At 40.5% G+C, this 24,376-nt stretch overlaps 1 protein-coding gene across 9 annotated transcripts in view; it reads left to right on the forward strand.

Annotated features, from left to right (window-relative positions):
- Positions 1–24,376, forward strand: part of LOC115093936 (arf-GAP with GTPase, ANK repeat and PH domain-containing protein 1) — a 1,595,449-nt gene that overhangs the window by 1,362,448 nt on the left and 208,625 nt on the right. The gene's annotated exons all lie outside the window — the stretch shown is intronic.

A 24,376-nucleotide genomic window follows, 5' to 3' on the forward strand; every position in this document is an offset into this window, starting at 1 on the left:
TTATCAGTTCACCCACAACCTCCACCATGGCTCTAGACCCTTCACCCAAAAACCACAAACAAAAGAGAAGTAATTTACAAGCTGATACAGTACAGTGCGCTCCGACGGAGCACACTGTTAGCCTGCTCTTGGACGCGCATTTTCCTTACCCCTTATTCGGTAAAGGGAGGAAAACGCGCGTCCAACCCGCGACACCTAATAGCACCCTCGACATGCAAATGCATGTTGATGGCCCTATTAGGTATGCGCGCAGGATACAGAAAGTAAAATGTGCGGCCAAGCCACACATTTTACTTTCAGAAATTAGCGCCGACCCAAAAGTAGGTGCTAATTTCTTCCGGCACTGGGAAAGTGCACATAAAAGCAGTAAAAACTGCTTTTCTGTGCACCTTCCAACTTAATATCATGGTGATATTAAGTCGGAGGTCCTGAAGAGTAAAAAAAGTTAAAAAAAAATAAAAATTTGAATTCGGCCCGCAGCTGTCGGGCCGAAAACTGGACGCTCAATTTTGCCGGCGTCCGGTTTCCGAGCCTGTGGCTGTCAGCGGGCTCGATAACCGATGCCAGCAAAATTGAGCGTCTGCTGTCAAACCCGCTGACAGCCGCCGCTCCGGGCTAAAAGTAGGCGCTAGGGACGCGCTAGTGTCCCTAGCGCCTCCTTTTGCCCGATTCTTCCGCACCACCTCATTTGCATACTGTATCGCGCGCACCGGCAAGTGGCCGGTGCGCGCGCCGGGAGAGCGGGCGTTCATCCGCTCTCCCGCGTTTTTACTGAATCGACCTGTTAATGTTTGCAAATTGATTAGCAAGTGTAAACGTATACATGTATGTTTGATGAAGTGTGCACATACTTAACTTCTAAAATATAAATGTGTATGTACTTCAAAACCTCACCCCAGAATGCCCTCTTTCTGCATACTTTTCTGGGTGGTAGTGCATAATCCCACCCTTCTGAAAATTCACTAAAAGGTGAATTTTAAAAGAGTTGCATGCTCAAGTAGCACTTGTTCATGCTACTGCTATTTTATAAATCTCACGCATTCACACTTAAGTACCAGTGCACCTGTAACTTTGATCATGTATACACATAAATCTTAATTTTATAGCTTGCAAACGCAGCACGCATAGGTCTTTTACCTGTGCATATTTACTTGTGCTCTTTATCAGGTGCAAGTCAGAATAAAACTCTTTATAGCCAAAAACTGAATGGGTGAGGGACTTCGGTAAACTAGGGGGAGTGCAGGCTGAAGAACCAGAGGGGTCTGGATGACCTAACAGTATTGTCAGCAAATAAAGACCAAATGATCCATCCGGTCTGCCCAGCAAATTTCTTATGGTAGTAATTGCCGCTCTGTGCAGGTTATCCCTATGTGGGCAGTAACTGTCTCTCTGTGCATGTTACCCCAATGCCTTATGTTAAGGATAGTAATACTTAAAATCGAAACCAAGCAGGACGTAAGATGGGAGAATTAGAATGTATAGCAGTGAATGATGACATAGACTTAATTGGCATTTCAGAGACATAGTGGAAGGAGGATAACCAATGGGACAGTGCTATACTAGGGTACAAATTATATCGCAATGACAGAGAGGAGCATCTGGGAGGCAGGGTGGCGCTTTATGTCTGGGACGGCACAGAATCCAACAGGATAAAGATCCTGCATGAGAATAAATGCACAATCAAATCTTTATGGGTAGAAATCCCTTGTATGTTGGAGAAGAGTATAGTGACAGGAGTATATTACCATCTACCTGGCCAAGATGGTGAGACAGACAGTGAAATGCTAAGAGAAATTAGGGGAGCTAACCAAATTGGTAGTGCAGTAATAATGGGGGATTTCAATTACCATGCAAGACAGAAGCAACCTCGCACATAAGCAAGTATCAGCAAAAACCGGTGCAAGAACACACTTAGGCAATCCACCTTCAAATATAAATAATCTTTAATAGAAAGTCTTTCACTCAGTGTAATCGGCAACTCCACATAATCTTGCAAACATTATTTGGATTGGTCCCCCGACACGGGTCCGTGTTTCGCTTTGTCGCTGCATCGGGAGGGGCCACAAATATAAATATCAATCTACAACATAAAAGATAACAAATGGTGGATCGCTAGAAAATAGAGGGCTACATAGCTTATAACATACTTAAAGACAGTACATACCTTTCAAACCAATCCAGGAGCGCGGAGCGCCCCCAGTGGAATGCACTTTTAAAGAGCAGAAATTGGCGCCAAACCTCCATGACATCGCGAGACTGCCTAGCCAATCAGGACAAAGAATACATTAAATAAATGCCATTCAATTTCTCTGTTTAGACCTTTAGGAGTAATCGTGTCCAAGGTAAAAATCCACCTCTGCTCTCGTCTTCCAAGCATCCCAGGATAGTCACCCCCTCTCGAATGTCGGGGGACCACCTCCAGGACCAAGAAAGAGAGATCAGAGATAGCATGATTACATTGTGCCCAGTGGCTAACCAGAGGTTCATCTACTCGTGACAAACGAATGTTCGAACAATGTTCAATGATTCTGGTTTTTACCATGCGGGTCGTTTTGCCCACATATACCAGAGGGCAAGGACATTGGACAGCATATATGACCCCTCTAGAAGTACAATCAGACTGTGCACGTAGTGGGTAAACTTGACCAGAAATGGGGTGAATATACTCAAACCGGACAGAGGTGTGAGTACACATAGAACAATGACCACATGGACCATGTCCCCTAGCCGTCCCAAGGTCAGTATCAGAACAGGTAAAAGATGCATGAACCAGCTGGTCCCGCAGATTTCTCGCCCGCCGAAAGGTGAAGCGCAATGAGCCGTGAAGTAAATTAGAAAGTGCAAGGGCTTGCCAGTGTCTCCGGATTAACAGGCGTACCTTATGACTGATGGTTGAAAAGGGTAATATACAATTATGGCTCACTTCATCTTGATGAGAGGAGGGCAAAAATAACCACTCTCGATGAGAGTATAAAGCTCGTTTAAAAGCCTTCTTTACCACTCTCAAGGGGTACCCTCTCACCAAAAAACGATTTGTCATATCATGTGATTGTTGTAAAAAATCTGCCCGTGAGGAACAGAGACGCCGGAGCCGCAAAAATTGACCTATAGGAATATTGTCTCTTAAAGGACGGGGATGAAAACTAGTATATGACAATAGGGTATTCCGATCCGTGTCTTTCCTGAATAAAGTGGTATTAAATTGACCCTCCTTGACTGATATTAAGATATCCAAAAAAGATATTCCTATTGTCATATACTAGTTTTCATCCCCGTCCTTTAAGAGACAATATTCCTATAGGTCAATTTTTGCGGCTCCGGCGTCTCTGTTCCTCACGGGCAGATTTTTTACAACAATCACATGATATGACAAATCGTTTTTTGGCGAGAGGGTACCCCTTGAGAGTGGTAAAGAAGGCTTTTAAACGAGCTTTATACTCTCATCGAGAGTGGTTATTTTTGCCCTCCTCTCATCAAGATGAAGTGAGCCATAATTGTATATTACCCTTTTCAACCATCAGTCATAAGGTACGCCTGTTAATCCGGAGACACTGGCAAGCCCTTGCACTTTCTAATTTACTTCACGGCTCATTGCGCTTCACCTTTCGGCGGGCGAGAAATCTGCGGGACCAGCTGGTTCATGCATCTTTTACCTGTTCTGATACTGACCTTGGGACGGCTAGGGGACATGGTCCATGTGGTCATTGTTCTATGTGTACTCACACCTCTGTCCGGTTTGAGTATATTCACCCCATTTCTGGTCAAGTTTACCCACTACGTGCACAGTCTGATTGTACTTCTAGAGGGGTCATATATGCTGTCCAATGTCCTTGCCCTCTGGTATATGTGGGCAAAATGACCCGCATGGTAAAAACCAGAATCATTGAACATTGTTCGAACATTCGTTTGTCACGAGTAGATGAACCTCTGGTTAGCCACTGGGCACAATGTAATCATGCCATCTCTGATCTCTCTTTCTTGGTCCTGGAGGTGGTCCCCCGACATTCGAGAGGGGGTGACTATCCTGGGATGCTTGGAAGACGAGAGCAGAGGTGGATTTTTACCTTGGACACGATTACTCCTAAAGGTCTAAACAGAGAAATTGAATGGCATTTATTTAGTTAATGTATTCTTTGTCCTGATTGGCTAGGCAGTCTCGCGATGTCATGGAGGTTTGGCGCCAATTTCTGCTCTTTAAAAGTGCATTCCACTGGGGGCGCTCCTGGATTGGTTTGAAAGGTATGTACTGTCTTTAAGTATGTTATAAGCCATGTAGCCCTCTATTTTCTAGCGATCCACCATTTGTTATCTTTTATGTTGTAGATTGATATTTATATTTGTGGCCCCTCCCGATGCAGCAACAAAGCGAAACACGGACCCGTGTCGGGGGACCAATCCAAATAATGTTTGCAAGATTATGTGGAGTTGCCGATTACACTGAGTGAAAGACTTTCTATTAAAGATTATTTATATTTGAAGGTGGATTGCCTAAGTGTGTTCTTGCACCGGTTTTTGCGGATTTCAATTACCCCAATATTGACTGGGTAAATGTTACATCGCAGCGTGCTAGAGAGATACATTTCCTGGATGGAATAAATGACAGTTTTATGGAGCAATTGATTAAGGAAATGACGAGAGAAGGAGCAATTTTAGATCTAATTCTCAGTGGAGCACAGGATTTGGTGAGAAGGGTAATGGTGGTCGGGCCGCTTGGGAATAGTGATCATAATGGTGCAGATTTTCAAAAGGTTACGCGTGCCGGGCCTATTTTCAAAAAGCCCGGCGACATGCTTAAAGCCCCGGGATGTGTGTAAGTCCTGGGGCTTGGAAAAAATGGGCGGGGCAGGATCAGAGTCTCCTGGCACAGTGGCCATTTGCCGCTGTGCCGGGGATCGCACATCGGCCAACTGCTGAGGTAAGTTTTAAAACAAAAGAAAAAGGAAGGCAAAGGGAGGGAGAGGGTAGGGAAGTTCCCTCCCACGCCGCTTTTACTGAGCGGCCTGGGAGAGAACAGGGGAAGGCAGCGCAGCTCAGCATGGGTTCGGCACTGGCTCGGCGCATACAGAGTGCACAATTGTGCACTCCCTTGCGCACGCCGACCCTCAATTTTATAACATGCACACGCACACATACACCCACACACGGTTTGAAAATCTACCCCAGTATGATCAAATTTGAATTAATGATTGGAATGGATACAGTAAGCAAATCCACAGCTCTAGTGCTAAACTTTCAAAAGGGAAACTTTGATAAAATGAGAAAAATAGTTAGAAATAAAACTGAAAGGAACAGCTACAAAGGTTAAAAGTGTGCAAGAGGCATGGACATTGATAAAAAAAAAAAATACCATCCTAGAAGCACAGTCCAGATGTATTCCACACATTGAGAAAGGTGGAAGGAAGGCAAAATGATTACCGGCATGGTTAAAAGGTGAGGTGAAAGAGGCTATTTTAGCCAAAAGATTTTCATTCAAAAATTGGAAGAAGGATCCAACAGAAGAAAATAGGATAAAGCATAAGCGTTGGCAACTTAAATGTAAGACATTGATAAGAAAGGCTAAGAGAGAATTTGAAAAGAAGTTGGCCGTAGAGGCAAAAACTCACAGTAAAAACATTTTTAAATATATCCTAAGCAGAAAGCCTGCGAGGGAGTCAGTTGGACCGTTAGATAATTGAGGGATTAAAGGGGCATTTAGAGACGATAAAGGCCATCGTGGAAAGATTAAACGATTTCTTTGCTTCGGTGTTTACTAAAGAGGATGTTGGGGAGATACCCGTTCCAGAGAAGGTTTTCATAGATAATGATTCAGATGGACTGAACCAAATCACTCTAAACCTAGAAGATGTGGTAGGCCTGATTGACAAACTGAAGTGTAGTAAATCACCTGGCCCGGATGGTATACACCCCAGGGTTCTGAAGGAACTAAAAAATGAAATTTCAGATCTATTAGTAAAAATTTGTAACCTATAATTAAAATCATCCATTGTACCTGAAGACTGGAGGGTGGCTAATGTAACCCCAATATTTAAAAAGGGTTCCAGAGGCGATCTAGGTAACTACAGACCTGACTTCAGTTAGCCTGACTTCAGTGCCAGGAAAAATAGTGGAAAGTGTTCTAAACATCAAAATCACAGAACATATAGAAAGACATGGTTTAATGGAACAAAGTCAGCATGGCTTTACCCAAGGCAAGTCTTGCCTCACAAATCTGTTTCATTTTTTTGAAGGTATTAATAAACATGTAGATAAAGGTGAACTGGTGCTATATTTGGATTTTCAGAAGGCATTTGACAAAGTTCCTCATGAGAGGCTTCTACAAAAAGTAAAAAGTCATGGAATAGGTGGTGATGTCCTTTCATGGATTACAAACTGGTTAAAAGACAGGAAACGGGGAGTAGGATTAAATGGACAATTTTCTCAGTGGAGGGGGTGGGCAGTGGAGTACCTCAGGGACCCATGCTTTTCAATATATTTATAAATGATCTGGAAAGGAATACGACGAGTGAGGTAATCAAATTTGCAGACGATACAAAATTATTCAGAGTAATTAAATCACAAGCAGATTGTGATAAATTGCAGGAGGAATCTGTGAGACTGAAAAATTGGGCATCCAAATGGCAGCTGAAATGTAATGTGGATAAGTGCAAGGTGATGCATAAAGGGAAAAATAACCCATGCCTTAGTTAAACGATGTTAGGTTCCATATTAGGAGCTACCACCCAGGAAAGAGATGTAGGCATCATGGTGGATAACACATTGAAATTGTCAGCTCAGTGTGCTGTGGCAGTCAAAAAAGCAAACAGAATGTTAGGATTTACTAGGAAGGGAATGAAGAATAAAACGGAAAATGTCATGATGCCTCTGTATCCGTTCATGGTGAGACCACAGCTTGAACACTGTGTACAATTCTGGTCACCGCATCCCAAAAAAGATATAGCTGCGATGGAGAAGGTAAAGAGAAGGGTGACCAAAATGATAAAGGGGATGGAACAGCTCCCCTATGAGGAAAGACTCAACAAGTTAGGACTGTTCAGCTTGGAGAAGAGACCACTGAGGGGAGGATATGATAGAGGTATTTAAAATCCTGAGAGCTCTAGAACGGGTAAATGTGAATCGGTTATTTACTCTTTCGGATAATAGAAGGACTAGGGGGCACTCTATGAAATTAGCATGTAGCACATTTAAAACTAATCGGAGAAAGTTCTTTTTCACTCAGCGCACAATTAAACTCTGGAATTTGTTGCCAGGGGCTGTGGTTAGTGCAGTTAGTATAGATAGGTTTAAAAAAGGTTTGGATAAGTTCTTGGAGGAGAAGTCCATTACCTGCTATTAATCAAGTTTACTTAGAAAAGAACCAATGCTATTACTAGCATCAGTAGCATGGGATAGACTTCGTTTTTGGGTACTTGCCAGGTACTTATAGCCTGGATTGGCCATTGTTGGAAACTGGATGCTGGGCTTGATGGACCCTTGGTCTGACCCAGTGTGGCATGTTATGTTCTTAACTATCAAACCCATAGCAAAATTACTGCTAGCAACATTTTTAAATGGTGCGCAGGCTGCGTGATAATTCAGACAGTGATTCTTGAACGTGCTTTGCTTTTGAACTTGGCCATAGAAGGAATCCTGTGCTTTATCCCTAATGTCAGCCTATCAGTACCTTCATTGGCTGTCTTCAGAATCTAATATCCCTTCCCCCTCACCTACCACTATCAAAGCAGTGATCAATTTTGCACTTGGGTCAAAAGCATCAAGGCTAATTGGTTAAGGGTAGTAATCCCCCATGAGAACAGAAGAACATAAGGCTTGCCATACTGGGTCAGACCAAGGATCCATCAAGCCCAGTATCCTGTTTCCAACAGTGGCCAAGCCAGGTCACAAGTACCTGGCAGCATCCCAAGGGGTAGATAGATTCCATGTTGCATATCCCTAGAATAAGTAGTGGATTTCTGCAACTCTACCTTAATATTTGTTAATGGTCTTTTCCTCCAGGAATTTGTCCAAACCTTTTTTAAACGCAGTTATACTAATAGCATTTACCTCATCTTCTGGCATTGAATTCTAGAGCTTAATTATGCATTGAATAAAAAATATTTAAATGTGTTACCCAGTAACTTCATTGTGTTTCCCTTGCTCTTTGTGCTTTTCGAAAGAAAAAACAGCTAATTAACATTTACTCGTTCCATTCCACTCATTATTTTATAGACTTATTTATTTATTTATTTTATTTAAAAAAAAATTTCTATACCGTCGTTAAGTTAAATACCATCACAACGGTTTACAGAAGGGCACGATAAAGAGAAATATGGGTGGTATAGAATACAAATTACTCGTGTGCCATCATAGTACGGTAACAATGTAAAATAATATCATATCTCCCCTCAGCCACTCTTCAAGCTGAAGAGTCCTAACCTCTTTAGCCTTTCTTCATAGGGGAATTGTTACATCCCCTTTATGATCTTGGTCACCCTTCTCTGTACCTTTTCAAATTCTGCTGTTTCTTTCTTGAGATGTGGTTACCAGAACTGAACACAATACTTAAGATGAGGTTGCACTGTGGAATGATTCAGAGGCATATGATATTCTCTGATTAATTTTCCATTCCTTCCCTAGCATTCTATTTGCTTTCTTTGCTTTTTCTGCAAACTGAGCAGAAGATTTCAACGTATTTTCACTGATGACACATAGATCCTTTTCCTATGTGTTGACTCCTAATGTGGAACCTTACTTTTTGTGGCTATAGTTTCATTCAGACTGGTTAATCCATGCACCTCTACTAGCAGATGGAGACGGCACAAAGCTGATGTCATGGTATATATACCCCCCTGTACTGACATCAGCCTGCCAGTATTCTCCCTCTCCAATAGCTGGTGGATGGGTATCTCCCTACTGGGAATTGCTTAAAAAGAAAGTTTAGGAGGAGAAAAAAAGGACATTAATTAACCCCAATCTTCTGTGGTGATACTTTATGGTCCCTCCCTCAGTCGAGTGTTCCTGAGGCAATATCTGCGGTTCCCTCCCTCAGTAGATTGTCTCGGTCCAATAGCTGGTTTTCTGGTATGGACTTAGCTGTGAAGAGAGAAACAACTGAGAGGCTATCAGGTACAAGAAGCCGAGCGCTGCGGTGAAGACCTTTGCCCTCTTCCCCTGTAGCTGGAAACCGACTCTATACTTGGCTGGGACGGGCTGAGTTCAGGTAGAGTAAATATAAAAAAAAAAAGATGATTTAGGGGTTCCATTTCCCTTCTGGTCTCCAAGCCTTGGTACGCTGATCTAATGTCAGTTCCCTCCTTTGGGGGAATTTGCGGAGTCACTCTGTGCAGGTTATCCCCATGCACCCTTTTCTTCATCCAAAAGCCTTTGGGGATCCAGAATGTTTATCCCATGCCCTTTTGAATTAATTTATTGTTTTTGTTCTCACCACCTCTTCCGGAAGGGCATTCCAAGATCCACCACCCTTTCCATGAAAAGATATTTCCTTATGTTGGTTGTAATTCTTCCCCCTTGAAGTTTCATTTCATAACCCCTAGTCCATGGACTCTATAACAGGGTACCATCAAGCTAGGGCAAGATAACATAGTACAAAATTTCCTCTTTGTGAGACTTTCCTCACACCAATTGACATCAACTCTGTTTGTTTGTCTCACTCTGCATGAAAAACTCGCCCCTAAACCACCACCAACACCTCATCTCGAGCTATTTGCTGCCCCTCCTATAGGCATATAAATAGTTGCATACTGTGAAGGCCTCCCTAGAGGCACGCTTTCTCTACTCCACTCTCCTGGCATTAAAACCAAATGATAGCATGTGTTATGCTATCACACAGTGTGATATTGCCCCTCATTTTCATAAATCCCACCCAAACTGCTCCCTAATCCCATCCCTTCCCAAAATTTGCATTTCCTCTGTGTGATAGTGCTATTATCGCATGTGTTAACACCATAACACATTTTGATGAAAGACCCTATAAGTTTGTACCTGAGGCAACAGAGGGTAAAGTGATTTGCTCAAGGTCACAAGGAGTGACAGTGAGATTTGAACCCTGGTTTCACTGGTTCATAGACTACTGCTCTAACCACTAGGCAACCCCTCTTTCAGCCTCTCCTCATAAGTCTTCTGATACAGACCCCCACACCATTTTGGTCACCCTTTTCTGGACCGCTTCCATCCTGTCTCTATACCAAGGACCTGTACAAGCGCATCAGTACCTCCTTTTTCTTAGTGGTTATTCCTCTTTCTATGCAGCCCAGCATTCTCCTGCCTTTAGCAATCGCTTTGTCACTCTGCTTGACTGTCTTCAGCTCACTAGACACTCTCCCAGTCTGCACACATCAATCTTTCACTCCCCATCGTATACAGTTCTTTTGCCTTACCACACCCCAGATGCATGACTCTGCACGTCTTCACATTGAATCCCAGCTGCCATGTACTCAACCATTCTTCAAGCTTTCTTAAATCACTTTTCATTCTCTCTATTCCTTCAGGCATGGTCACTCTGTTGCAGATCTTAGTATATCTTCTATTCCTTCCACAATGAGGCTCACAAAGATATTGACCAGAACCAGTCCCAAAAATGATCCCTGTGGCACTCCACTTAACACCATTCTTTTTTCAGAGTAGGTTCCATTTACCATTACATGCTACCTCTTGTCAGTCGACCAGTTTGCTATCCATGCCACTGCCTTGGAGCCCACTCCAAGCTTCTCATTTTGTTCACTAGTCTCCTATACAGTACCATATCAAAAGCTTTGCTGAAATCCAAGTAAATCATATCTACAGCTCTTCCTTTATAAAATTCTGATAGAATTCAGGTGCCTTCCCAGACTCCTCAGCTTCAAACACTCATTGCGTGGCAGGGAGCTGCCATTGCATGCTCTGATGCATGTATTACTAGCACCCTGCAAAGAGATACATAGGGCGTGTGTGCGTGCGCATCTGTGCACATGAATCTGCGTACTCTGGCAAGAGAGTCGGATAGTCGCCCTGATTATCTCACACACTCAAGACTACTTTGCCTTCCGAGACATGTATTCCTTGCCTTGGAAACAGATTCCCTGGCCTGTTCCTGGTTCTTGACTTGCTTACTGTGTGCTTGGTTGTGGACGCTGCTCCTACCTGCTTGTTGCCCATCTCAAACTTGGACCATTCTGGATTCTGCCTGCTTGCTGCCTGTCTCGACCTTGGACTGTTCTGGATTCTGCTTGCCCACTGCCTGCCTCAACCCCGAACTGCCTCCTGGCTTCTGCCTGTGCCTGATTGTGCCTCGGGATACGCCTAAGTCCTGCTGGTCTTTGGCACTGAGGGCACAACCTGAGGGAACAACGGTAAGTATAGGTGAAGTCTCCCCATGTCACTTTTTGGCACTTCTACCTGTGGTCAGGCTCATCAGTGGTGCTTCTTGCTGCCTCACCATGCAGGGGTCCATATCACTACCTGTAGTATGAAAGGGCTTATAGAGTGGCCGGAGGACTACCCCCCCCCCCCCGACTCCAGCAAGGGCTGCCCTCCTAACAAATTTTTTAATTGCCCAATCAAAAAAATCAATCAGGTTTGTCTAACAGGACTTTCCTCTGGTGAATCCATGCTACCTCAGGTCCAGCAATCCACCAGATTATAGATAGTTCACTATCCTTTCCTTCAGCAGAGTCTCCATTAATTTTCCCACCATCGAGGTGAGGCTAACCAACCTGTAGAGTTTCCAGCCTCCTCTCAGCTTCCACTCTTGTGAACCAGGACTACCATTGCTCTTTTCCAGTCTCATGGCACCACTCCCACCACCAGAGATCTATTGAACAGATCTTTCAGCAGATCGGCCTCCACATCTCTGAGCTCCATCGGCTTCCGAAAACACTACAGCACTGAGACATTACTTCTCTCACTAACAGACAACATACTAAGAGGTTTTGATAACAGTAAACATTATATCCTTATAATGCTCGACTTATCTGCAGCCTTTGATACAGTAAACCACAAAATACTACTAAAAAGACTTGAAGAAATTGGATTATGTGACAAAACAATAAACTGGTTCAGATCCTACCTAAACAACAGGTTCTTTCAAGTCCAGATAAAAAACACATTATCAGAAAAATTTAAACTTGAAACAGGAGTACCTCAGGGTTCAGCGCTGTCTGTTACCCTCTTTAACATATATATGCTACCCTTATGTCATCTGCTGGCAGGCCTAGGGAGAATACATTACATTTACGCAGATGACATTCAATTAATTCTACCAGTAGACACAATTGAAAAAACATTAAGTCTAGCTAACATGTACCTAGACATAATTAAACAACTACTAAACCAGATGGAACTGGTTATCAACATTGATAAAACTGAATTCCTTCACCTTGAGAGAAAACATACTAAAATCATTCAAACACCGATAACCCTAAGAAATAACCAAAAAATTGAGCTAGCCGAAAAAGTAAGGAATCTGGGAGTAATAATGGACCCAGAAATCAACCTGAAGCAACACATATCTATAAAAGTAAGAGAAGGCTATGCAAAACTTATGGTCCTCAGAAGATTAAAACCATTACTCACACCTGCCCACTTCAGAACAGTATTGCAAACACTTATCTTTTCTAGCACTGACTACTGCAACGCATTCTTACTAGGACTCCCAAGCACATCGATAAGACCACTCCAGATTCTTCAAAATACTGCAGCCAGAATACTAACAGGAAAAAAGAGGAGGGACCATATAACAGAAACTCTAGCAGACTTACATTGGTTACCCATCGAATACAGGATAAAATACAAAGCCTTATGCACCATACACAAACTAATATATGATAAAGAAGCAGACTGGCTAAACACAGCCTTACGAGTACACGTTCCACAAAGAAACCTCCGCTCAGCAAACAAAGCACTACTAACAATCCCTTCAGTAAAGTCAGCAAAATTAACCCAAGTGAGAGAAAGGGCTTTATCATTGGCTGGGCCCATACTATGGAACACGATGCCACCCGAACTCAGATTACAGAATAATCTCAAAACTTTTAAGAAAAATCTAAAAACATGGCTCTTTAAAAAAGCCTTCACTAAAGAGTGTGGAGGGTAGAGAATGAAAGTACAAGGTAATGCAGAAGAGAATGAATTTAATCAATCCTACTTTTAAGAAGTAATATTTCAAAGCGATAGTAACTCAATAATATACCTGGACTTGACCAACATTACTCAAATAATGATTTTATTTATGAAATTGTAACCGAACTTTATTGGCACCTGTTAGAATGTAAGATATCCTACATTTACTTACCTTAGTCTATGTGCCTATTTGTAAACCGTTGCGATGGTATATAACTTAGCGACGGTATAGAAAAGTTTTTAAATAAATAAATAAATATCCTGGGATGTACCTCATCCGGCCCCATGGCCTTGTCCACTTCAATTTTTCCTAGCTTTTCCCATACATTCTCTTCTGTAAATGGAGTTTCATCTATTCCACCACCATCTACATTCTAGTCAACCAACAACGGTCCTTCTCCAGAGTCTTCTTTAGTGAACACCAAACTGAAGTATTTGTTTAATATTTCTGCCATTTCTTCATCTCTCTCCATGCACTGCTCTTTGTCATCTTTCAATATCACTATACTACTTTGGGCCTTTGTCCTTTCTCTGATATATCTGAAAATCTTTTGTCAACTCACTTTACTTCTTTGGCAATCCTTTCTTCCATTAGACCTTTTTCTTTCCTGATTTCTTTCTTCGTCTCCCCCAGTTTCACCGGGTATTTTTCCCTTTGTTCCTCCTTTTGGGTTTCTTTATAATTCTTGAACGCTGTTCTTTTTGCCTTTATTTTTTCAGCCACTTCCTTTGAGAACCAGCTCGGTTTCTTATTCCTCTTATTTTTGTTTACCTTTTTAATATATAGATGTGTTGCCTTTTAAATAGCTCCTTTTAATTTGACCCACTACTGTTTCACATCACCCATTTTCTCCCAGTCTTCTAGGTCTTTCTCCAGGTGCATCCCTGTTTTGACAAAGTCTATGATTTGAAATTCAAAACTTGGGTCTTTGTGTGATTTCTCTGTATCCTAACTGCAATATCAAACCATACCATTTGATGATTTCTGGTGCTCAGGGGCATATTTAAAAGCTGACGAGTCTTAAGAAAAATGCGTGAATGTTTGCTCATGTAACTGGTTAAAATTAGGAATACTTTTTATGGTATAAATTACTGAGAGAATTATCAGAGTCCCCTGAGCATCATACAAACCACATATGATAGGGATCTCTTCACTATGACAACATTTACCATGTATCTTAAATTTATACAAAAAACATTTTTATAACCCTACTATTCAATAGCATCAAATGATGTCACATATGATATTCCCGACAATTGTTTATTATATTGTTCCAAACAATTTTTTACACATATAAATTGTAATAAATATTATACATTATACATTACACATTATACATTACTCTCTATGAACAATAACATACCAGTCAATATGCATATTTTTATCATTGTGGACATGTCAAATGAATATGCCAAAATGCTATTCCTTCAACCCCATTACCATAAACACATTCACACCATGCATACAATGTTGACTTAACACACATACATCACCATAAAAAATTCTCAGCATTAAAACACTTATAGTATCCCCAATGATTTCTGTTCAGATGTCTTCCTATTGTCATCCTCTTTCTTCCCAAGTTTATACCCAGCATGGTGAGGATGCCGACGCTAGTGAGCGGAGGCTATTTGGTGGAAATTTTGGCATGGTGAGATATGGACATTAGGTATGTGTTGAGGGTTTTGTGAAGCAGAGGGGGGTATGGTAATGTTTGAAGCTTTTTGCTGTGTGTTGTTGCAGGCATTTTTGAAATATACGAAGAAGCTGGTCTGTGAGAAGCTAAGTGGTTGTAAATTGTGTGAGGGTGGCCGGTGTTGCCACATGAGAGGCTTATATGAGGTAATTACATTATTCAATAGTATTTGGGTTTGAAATCATAGGAGCTAGTGAGAGGTATTAACATAATGTTTTTGAATATTTATAGTTTATTTATGGAAAGTAAAATGAGGATGTGGACATGAGCAGATTTGAGAGCATAACAGTAAGAGGATATTATGTTGAGCATTGGCAGTATGTTATTGGGATAGATGGAATAGTAATTTTGTGTATATATTTTAGGAGATCGTGTGAAGGCTATATATTGAATCAGGGGTGTGTCCCCAGGAAGATTGTTAAACAGGGCTAGTAAGGAGTGGGTTAAAGACCCCCTGAGGAAGCCCCAACAGGCAAAACAAGTCTCCTTGTTAGGAAGAAAGAAGAATATGTCAAAAGGAAGACATCTGAACAGAAATCATTGGGGATACTATAAGTGTTGAATTTTAATGCTGAGAATTTTATATGGTGATGTATGCATATTAAGTCAACGTGGTATGCATGGTATGAATGTGTATATGATATTGGGGATGAAGGGATAGCGTTTTGGCATGTTCATTTGACATGTCCACAATGATAAAAATATGCATATTCACTGTATGTTATTGTTCATAAAGAGTAATGTATAATGTGTAATATTTATTACAATTTATATGTGTAAAAAATTGTTTGGAACAATATAATAAACAATTGTCGGGAATATCATATGTGACATCATTTGATGCTATTGAATAGTAGGGTTATACAATTTTTTTTAATATAATTTAGGATACATGGTAAATGTTGTCAAGTGAAGAGATCCCTATATTATGTGGTTTGTAAAATTAGGAATAAACATACATACGCTAGTCGTATTTTATATTATACGCATGCATTGCGCAGATGATATAAAATTCCAGCACATGTATGCTCATGCCCACATAATACGCATAGATGGATGTGCTTGCGCTCATTTTAAAGATACCATCTTACTGTGCACAGAGGCTACTTATACATTTATATGCTGATTTTGCATAGAAAACCCCTGTGTAAGCCTTTGAAACCTGACTCCAAAATGTATGATATTGATTTTTTTGCATAAATTACTTACTTCGGAAATGACCATGGAGCATCTTGGCTTGTGGCAGTAGAATTGGCAGTCTTTAAAAATTATTATTGTTGTTAGTTTTGGGGATCAGCAGGGAAAAATCTAAGTACTTTATTACATGTAATATAATAGTCTACTTATTTGCCTCTGCACTGCTGGAGGCTACAGGGCTAAAGCAATAGAAAATTCTCAAATACTCTATAATTAACTTACTAATAAAATGCATTATTCTTGCCCATGTCAGAGAAAGCGCTCATATACAAACAGAAGTGCAAACTTCAGTAATAATGGCCAGCATGATTAGCTGAGGTCTGAATGCTAGCCTTTTATGAAGCTCAGTGTTTTGCACTATTAATTAAAAGTACTGCTTTCTCTATGATTTTTTTAAAATATGTTTTGGAAAATCTCTGTTGAAACCTATTAGCATGTTACTGAACATTTCATGTGTTCTGAGCTGAGGTCAGTTCTGACTGATCACAATTAAAGTGAATTAGATTAGTTCTGAACTTATTCTTGAATGGATATTCATTCTAAAATATAATCACAAAAGCACCAAAAATGTGGCACCTTGGCAATCTAAGAACTGCAGCAGCAGGATGCCAGTCAGGAGATACTAAACTATAGGTGATTAAATAGAACTTAGTTCTAAAGTTCAAGTTAGATTTCCTTATATTGTACTTACTATGTAACTTTGAGCAAGTTCTTACATGCATAGGACTCTTTGTATGTAGAAAATCAGTTTAATTTAGACAAGATATTTCCATATGTCCTTGTAGTGCTTTAAAATAGTATTTCAGCAGTCAACAAAATAGCTATAATAAAGCCATATAGCACTATATGATGATCAGTGCCAAAATTACTTTTTTAAAGCTATATTCTTTGTAAATATTTTGTCACAAGCACAGAAAACCAATGTTTCCAATCCCTGTGGCTCTCTAAACTCAGCAGGACCTTACTAGGCTTTCTGTACTGCATGGACATTTCCCTTATTCCAGCTGGACTTTTAGGGTACCTGCATTCTCTAATCCTGCTACTCCATATCAAGGTACCTGCACTTCAGCATGGCCAAGTGCCCTGTGTTTGTAGGTTCAGTCCCTCATTCTGGTTAAAAATGATCCCATTTGTTATCCTCTAATCTGTCTTGCAAATAAAATCTATTTTAGAATAATTTCAAACTGAAAAAAAAAAAAAAGTAAATAAGTTCAGTGAAATTTTCACAATATTTCTTTGTCCCACCACACACATCCCAAAATATTCCTTAAAATAGTAATTGATAGTTGATTACCTGGCACCCCTCTCTTACCCAGAAGAGGGGATCTATTAGTGTGTGCCAGAGCTCTATCAGTAACCTTTTAAACCCAATAAATCCTGTCAAGATTTCTAAATTCTATGAACACTTCTCACCATTTCTGTATTCTCTTATGAAACAAAGAAATATATTTATTTTTTATTTATTTAAGAACTTTTATATACCGGTATTAGTATGCATACATCATACCGGTTTACAATGTAACTTTAAAGGTAGGAATTACAATGAACAGGGAGGGCGAACAAGGAGGAGTATACAAAGAGCAGGAGGTGGAGGAATTAAAGCAATAAATAAAAACTGCAACGGACTATTTACAGGAATATACAAGGCGTAGGCAAGATACTTGCAGAAGTCGGTGTACTTAATCAGGGTAGGCTTGTCGGAAGAGCCATGTTTTAAGTTTTTTTCTGAACTTGGCGTAACATGGCTCTAGCCTGAGAGTGGTAGGGAGGGTGTTCCATTGTTTAGGGCCTGCAATGGATAGTGCACGGTCCCTAGTAGAGGAGAGGTGGGCTTTTTTCAAAGGGGGAATGGAGAGGGTGCCTTTGTTGACAGTGCGAGTGGGTCGTTCAGTGCGTATAGGACGAAAGGGTTCATCCAACCAATTGGAATTGTGCGAGTGGATGGACTTGTGCACTATGGTTAGAATTTTGAAGAGAATTCGGGATGCGATGGGGAGCCAGTGGAGTTCTTTGAGTATTGGGGTAATGTGATCAGCTTTCCTTGAGTTGGTGATGACCCTGGCGATGGCATTCTGGAGCATTTGTAAGGGCTTGGTGGTGGAGGAGGGTAGGCCAAGGAAGAGGGCATTACAGTAGTCCAGCTTTGAGGAAAGGGTGGCTTGGACGACGGTGCGGAAGTCATGATAGTGGAGGAGGGGTCTGAGTTTCTTCAGGATGTGAAGCTTGAAGAAACCTTCTTTGAGGATGGAGTTGATCTGTTTTTTGAGATTGAGTTGTTGATCTATGATAACCCCAAGGTCTCTTACTGTGGGTTGGGGTGTTATGACGTTGAAAGCTGGATCGTTGGAGATCGGTGGTTTGGGAGGGAGGTGAGGAGAGATAAGGAGCAGCTCTGTTTTGGAGGAGTTTAGAGCGAGGTGGATGTTGGTGAGGAAGTCATTGATGTTGGCAAGACATGTGTTCCAGAAGGCAAGGGCATCTGAGAGAGAGTTGTGAATGGGAATGACGATTTGAACGTCATCTGCATAGAGGTAGAATTTGAGGCCGAGGTCTGTGAGGAGCTGACATAGAGGTGTGAGATAAATGTTGAAAAGGGTGGAGGAGAGGGAGGAGCCTTGTGGGACACCTTGAGACAAGGGATAGAGTGTGGAGTTGGCGTTTCCTATCTTGACGGAGAACTTTCTGTTAGATAAGTAGGATTTAAACCATAGTAGGGCTAGGCCTGAGATGCCTATTTCGGATAGCCGGTTGATGAGGAGGTTATGGTTGATGGTATCAAAGGCAGCTGAGATGTCGAGTAGGGCGAGGAGGTAACAGTTGCCTCGGTCCATGCCTATGAGTAAGTGGTCCGTGAGGGAGAGCAGGAGGGTTTCTGTATTGAGGTATTTACGGAAGCCGTATTGGGCTGGATGCAGAATGTTGTTGCTTTCTAGATATTCTGTAAGTTGGATGTTTACAATCTTTTCCATATACAATATGATAACAAATAAAGAACGTGGCCCATCAAGTCTGCCTATCCACATCTCCTGTTCAACTTTATAGTCCCTTCCTATCTCTCAAAGATCCTCTGTGTTTGCCGTCAATTTCTTGAATTCTAATACATTCCTCATCTCAACCACCTCGACTGGGAGGCTTTTCCATGTGTCCTTCACCTTTTCTGTAAAGAAATATTTCCTTGGAATATTCCTAAATCCACCCCCTTTTACCCTGATCCCATGACCCCCTTGTTCCAGAGCCTCCTTTCTGTTGAAGCAGGCCTACCTCCTGTGCATTTATTCCTTCGAGATATCTGACGATAGCTTCAAAACCCTCAATAAATTTCTCTAGCTACAGCTTTTTGGGATTTTTGCATTTTTAGTAACTTTCCCCATGGTTAGCCGTCCCCTTTTTTGTTTAGGTCTTGTGCTTATATATACTGAGTGAGCATGCTCATATCAAGCTCTTGCAAAGAGGCTTGGAGGAGAAGCTCTCTAATAGAGACCATTGGGACTGAGGAATTTGGAGGGTATTCCTGATAGGTCTCATGGCTCACCAAAGTGAAGAAGTGTTTTTGGTAGGCTTCACAGCTTACCAACTGAAGAGAGTTGAAGGAAGCTGTGATCTTTTGTGGATTTTTGAGATTTTTGACCAGTTCCTTACAGGAGGGGCAGTACATCCTTGCTGGAAGAGCTGGATTCTCCTATTACCTCACCTCTGCGACCAGTTAACAGAGGAGAATGAGACTACTGGCTTAGAAGTTTTTGTACCCAACTTTGAATCTAAGGAGAGTTTCTGGTTTTGGTATTCTTCCTTTTGGCTCATGATTTTGAGCAAGGAGAATTTTCCCACCCTTCAAAGAGAGGGCATTATAGACATTGATTTAGATCAGGAAAAGTGTTAAGAGCAGGTGCACTATGGACAGAGAAACTACAGCCAATGAAATTGTTGTTTTGCTTTTAATGCTAGTCTGTTCTTTTTTTGGCCTGGCTTCTGTTTTTTAAGTTGAAGTAAACCTATTTTGGTGAACACCACTACTGGATTACAAGCTGTGTTTTTTCCTAGTGACATCTACTCAGTAAGATCCCTCTTTATTTGAGTATCTATTGAACTGAAATTTGAAGAATGACAGAGAGTGACTGACAGTATTTTGGATTCCTATCACTGCACCTTATACCTCCTCCCTACTGGTGGCATCCCAGTGGCTACTGTTATTGTAGATGGTAGAGAGAGTTAGAGGTCTGGGTCTTCGAAGAGATAATCCTGAGAACTGTGTGGCCCCTGAATTCATTCCTGAAACCAAGAGAGGGTTACATGTATTTAAATATCTCTATCATATCTTCCCTATCCTGCCTTTCCTCCAGGGTATACATGTTTAGATCTTTAAGTTTGTCCCCATATTGTTTATAATGAAGACTGTTTGCCATTTTAGTAATTGCACTCTGGACTGATTCTATTTGGTTTACATCCTTTCAAAGGTTTGTTCTCCAGAATTGTACACATGAGGTTTCATCAGAGAGATTATCTCCTCCTCTTTCCTTCTGGCGGTTCCTCTTCCTATGTGCCCAACCATCTTTCTGGCTTTTGCTGTCACCTTAAGATCATAAGATGTGATCATCCCCAAATCCCAATCTTGTGCACAGAACTTCAGCCTTTATACTATAGTGCTCCCTTGGGTTTTGCAACCCAAATGCATAACTCTGTATTTTTTGCCTTTAAATTTTAGCTGCCAAATTCAAGACTATTCCTCAAGCTTCACTAGATCCCTAATGTTTTATACACCTTCCAAGGTATCTATACTTGTGCAGATTTTGGTATTATCTACAAAAAGGCTTCCTTTTCCCAATAGCCATTCTGCAATATCACTGATGAAAATGTTGAAGAGAACCCAACGAAGGACTGATCCCTACAACACACCACTTGTAACTACCTTTTTCCTCAGTAAATTCAGTTTACCACTACCCTTTTCTAGCCTCCCACTCAATTAGTTTCTAACCTAGTCAGTCACTTTAGGGTCCATACCTAGGACTCTCAGTTTGTTTATAAGTCACCTATGTAGAACTAAGACCTTGCTGTAATCCAATTACACTACATCCAGTTCTTCCTCCTAATCTAACTCTCTGATTATCTCTCAAAGAAATTGATCCAATTCATCTGATGAGATCTGCCTCTGGAAAAACCATGCTGCTTGGGATTCCAAAAACTGCACCATACTCTATTTTAGCAGCAGTTCCATTCATTTTTTCCCAGTAACTTGCCTGAAGATCTCAGACTCCTTCTTACTTCCACTTTTGTGAAAAGGAACCATAGCTGCCTGTCTCCAATCCTGAACTTCTGGAACCTCCCTAAATTACCTTAATCCCATCTGATGTATTACATCTAACCGTATTACTTTATCTACATTTAGTTTTTCTAGCTCCTCGTGAACACAGTCTTCTGAAAATTGGTTTAAGTCTACCTGCCTTCTATTTCTGTTTGTGGCCGTTATCTGCAGTTTCTCTGTAAACAATAAAGAGAAATATTTGTTAAGCAATTCTGAATTCTTCCCCTTCACTTTTGAGTCTAAAAATTCAATTTGTGTACTTCGTTCTGTCACTAATCTTTAAAAAAAGATCTTTTCCCTCTTTTACCATATTTGCTATTTTTTTCCTACGATTGCACCTTCGCTTTCTTGACCACTTTCCCAGCTTTCCTTAGCTTCTCCAGTTCTTTAGCCTATCTTCTTCATTCTGCAATCTTGCTAACCTTTTTTCCCTTACTTTTTCAACCTCTTCTTTAGTAATCCAAACTGGTCTTTTTTGACTGTTACCTTTATTTACTTTCCCAACAGAAAAGTTTGTTGCCCTTCCAGTATCTGTTTCCAGTTTTGCACACTGCTCTTCTGCTTTCCCTAACGAATCTCATCCAGTTAACTACTCTTTGATGTATTTCATGATCTTAACAAAGTTATTTTTCTTAAAGTCCAGGACCATCACCTTTGAATGAGCAGCTCTCTGTGGAGAGAATTTTCAAATCTTTATGCACATAAAAATAGATGTGCATAAGTAGCCTCTTCTTACGTATTCCATATTTTATAAAAATTGAAAATGTGTGTATTTCCACTTTTGCATGCACATGTATGTGCGTGAAAAAGGGGCGGTCTGCAGGGTGTTCCGAGGCAGGGCCAACACGTGTGGAAGTTGCTATTTTAAAAGACACTTCTACGCAAACATTTGCCAACTACTCGCATATTTTTACATCTCTGCAAATTGTCTGGTGTAAGTGATATTAAACATGTTTATTGTGTAGTATGGACTGGGTGGGAGGTCAGGGTGAACTGGGGAAGGTTCAAGCTGAAAAACCAAGACAGTCTTGATGACTCAGAGAAGAACTGAGTGAACTGATGGACTAATTGGTAAATTGGTTAATTTAATTTGCAAACACATTTTAAAATTGGCCGACTTACACCAGTAAGCCCTACTTTACTTTCACACGTAAAATATACGCGTGTATATTTTTAAAATAGGTAGGAAAAGTACATGCATTCACTGCCTTGATATTCATGGTTTCAATGCATTGCATTTATTTGTGCCTAAGCCTACATACGTGTGTATGTTGCTGGGTATTTTATAAAACATGCATATATCATACGCAGGGGTTATAAAATCTTTGTGTATATTTGGCCTGTGGATATTGCTGCTAAATAATGGCAATCCCTCTTTCCACAGGGCTGACCTGAGGAGCAACTCAGCAGTTAAAACTCAGTCTTCCTCATATGAGTGCAGTGCACTGCTATTCAGATATCAAATCAACCTGAAAAAAACTGTTTGCTTTAAAATAGATTATAAAAATATATAAAAACACTAACTACAGCAGTAATGCTGTTAATAATAATACCTCTAACGCTGTTAGTAGTAATTCCTCTAATGTTGTGCCTGAAAACATGTTACATCACCTTCCAGGAAAACAAATCAACACAACAAATCCACAACAGTGACTCATCCTCTAGCATTTACCCACTGGAAGTCTTCTTGACCACAAGGTTCTTCCCCTTATGGGCTAGCTCTGTTTAACTGATTCTTAATATCTCTCACACTGCTGGTGTTTCTTACTTTTTAGCTATGCATTGGGTATAAATTACATACATATTTATTTATTTTGGCATTTTATATACCGTTGTTCCAAAAGTAGATCACAACAGTTTACAAAGTCAGCTTTAAAATTCTTGGTCAACCTTCACATCTTTGTCAGCTTTCATATTCTAGTTCAACACAACAGCAAAAGCATATTCTCATTCATATCCATACATATTCTAGGTCAACGCATCAGCAAATATATAATCTCATACATTTTCTAGATTGACACAACAGCAACTACAGATTCTGAGTCTAATAACAATGCATTTTACATCGTATGGTCCTTATTGCTCGCTCCGCTAAAATAGTCTCTGGTACTGACATTGCAGTTATCAGCATTTTGGGATTTTACGTTAAATCTATGCATTTCTAAAGAGCCATGTTTTTAGCTCACGCTTGAAACTATTTCTGTACTTGACGTAATAACTCTGCAGGACAGTTCAATAACTTGGGGCCTGCTATGGAAAACATTTGATCTCTTATTTGCGTTTGGTGTGTGTTCCGAATGGACAGTACCTTTAGAAGTCCTTTGTTTTGTGATCTTAAGGTTCTCTGTGGTGTGTAATGTTGAAGTGACACGCCTAATAAGCATAGGTTATTATTGTTAATGATATTGAAAATTAGAGTTAATACTTTGTAATGAATTCTGGATTGTACTGGAAGCCAATGCAGTGTTATCAGTGACGGGGTGACGTGGCCAAATTTCCTTGTCTCTAGTAAGAGTCTAGCAGAGGCATTTTGAAGTAATTGTAATGGTTTTAGAAGTCCTGAGGGTAGGCCTAGTAATAGGGAGTTGCAGTAGTCTAAGTTAGAAAATATTCAAGTTTGTAAGACAGTGCAGAAGTCCTGTATTGTTAGTAGAGGTTTCAGCCGATGTAATATTCTCAGCTTGGAGTATCCTGTTTTGATTAATTTGCTTATCTGGATGCCAGTAGTAATTTATACCCAATGCATCTACTTCCTTATTCCTACCTAATGTGCCCCTTATCATATATATTTATTTGCAATCTATTTCATATCTGTATTTATCCATTATGTTATAATATTGCTGCTCTCTGGGCACGCACTACGCACAAGCATATATATGTGGCTGTTTCGAAGTTGCCGTCCCTTTGCGGACTATATGCCCTTTTAGCACATTAAATTTTACTATCAGCTTTACAGATAGTTATATTTTGCACAATCGTGCTAGCTAAATTTTATTTACAGTAATAAATGAGTGACTGCAATGCAAAATTATGCAAAGCAGTCCATTAGCTATGAATGAATGACTAATCTACATGCATTAAACTCTTCGCA

The sequence above is a fragment of the Rhinatrema bivittatum genome, chromosome 6 (assembly GCF_901001135.1).
Source record: "Rhinatrema bivittatum chromosome 6, aRhiBiv1.1, whole genome shotgun sequence".
Taxonomy (NCBI): domain Eukaryota; kingdom Metazoa; phylum Chordata; class Amphibia; order Gymnophiona; family Rhinatrematidae; genus Rhinatrema; species Rhinatrema bivittatum.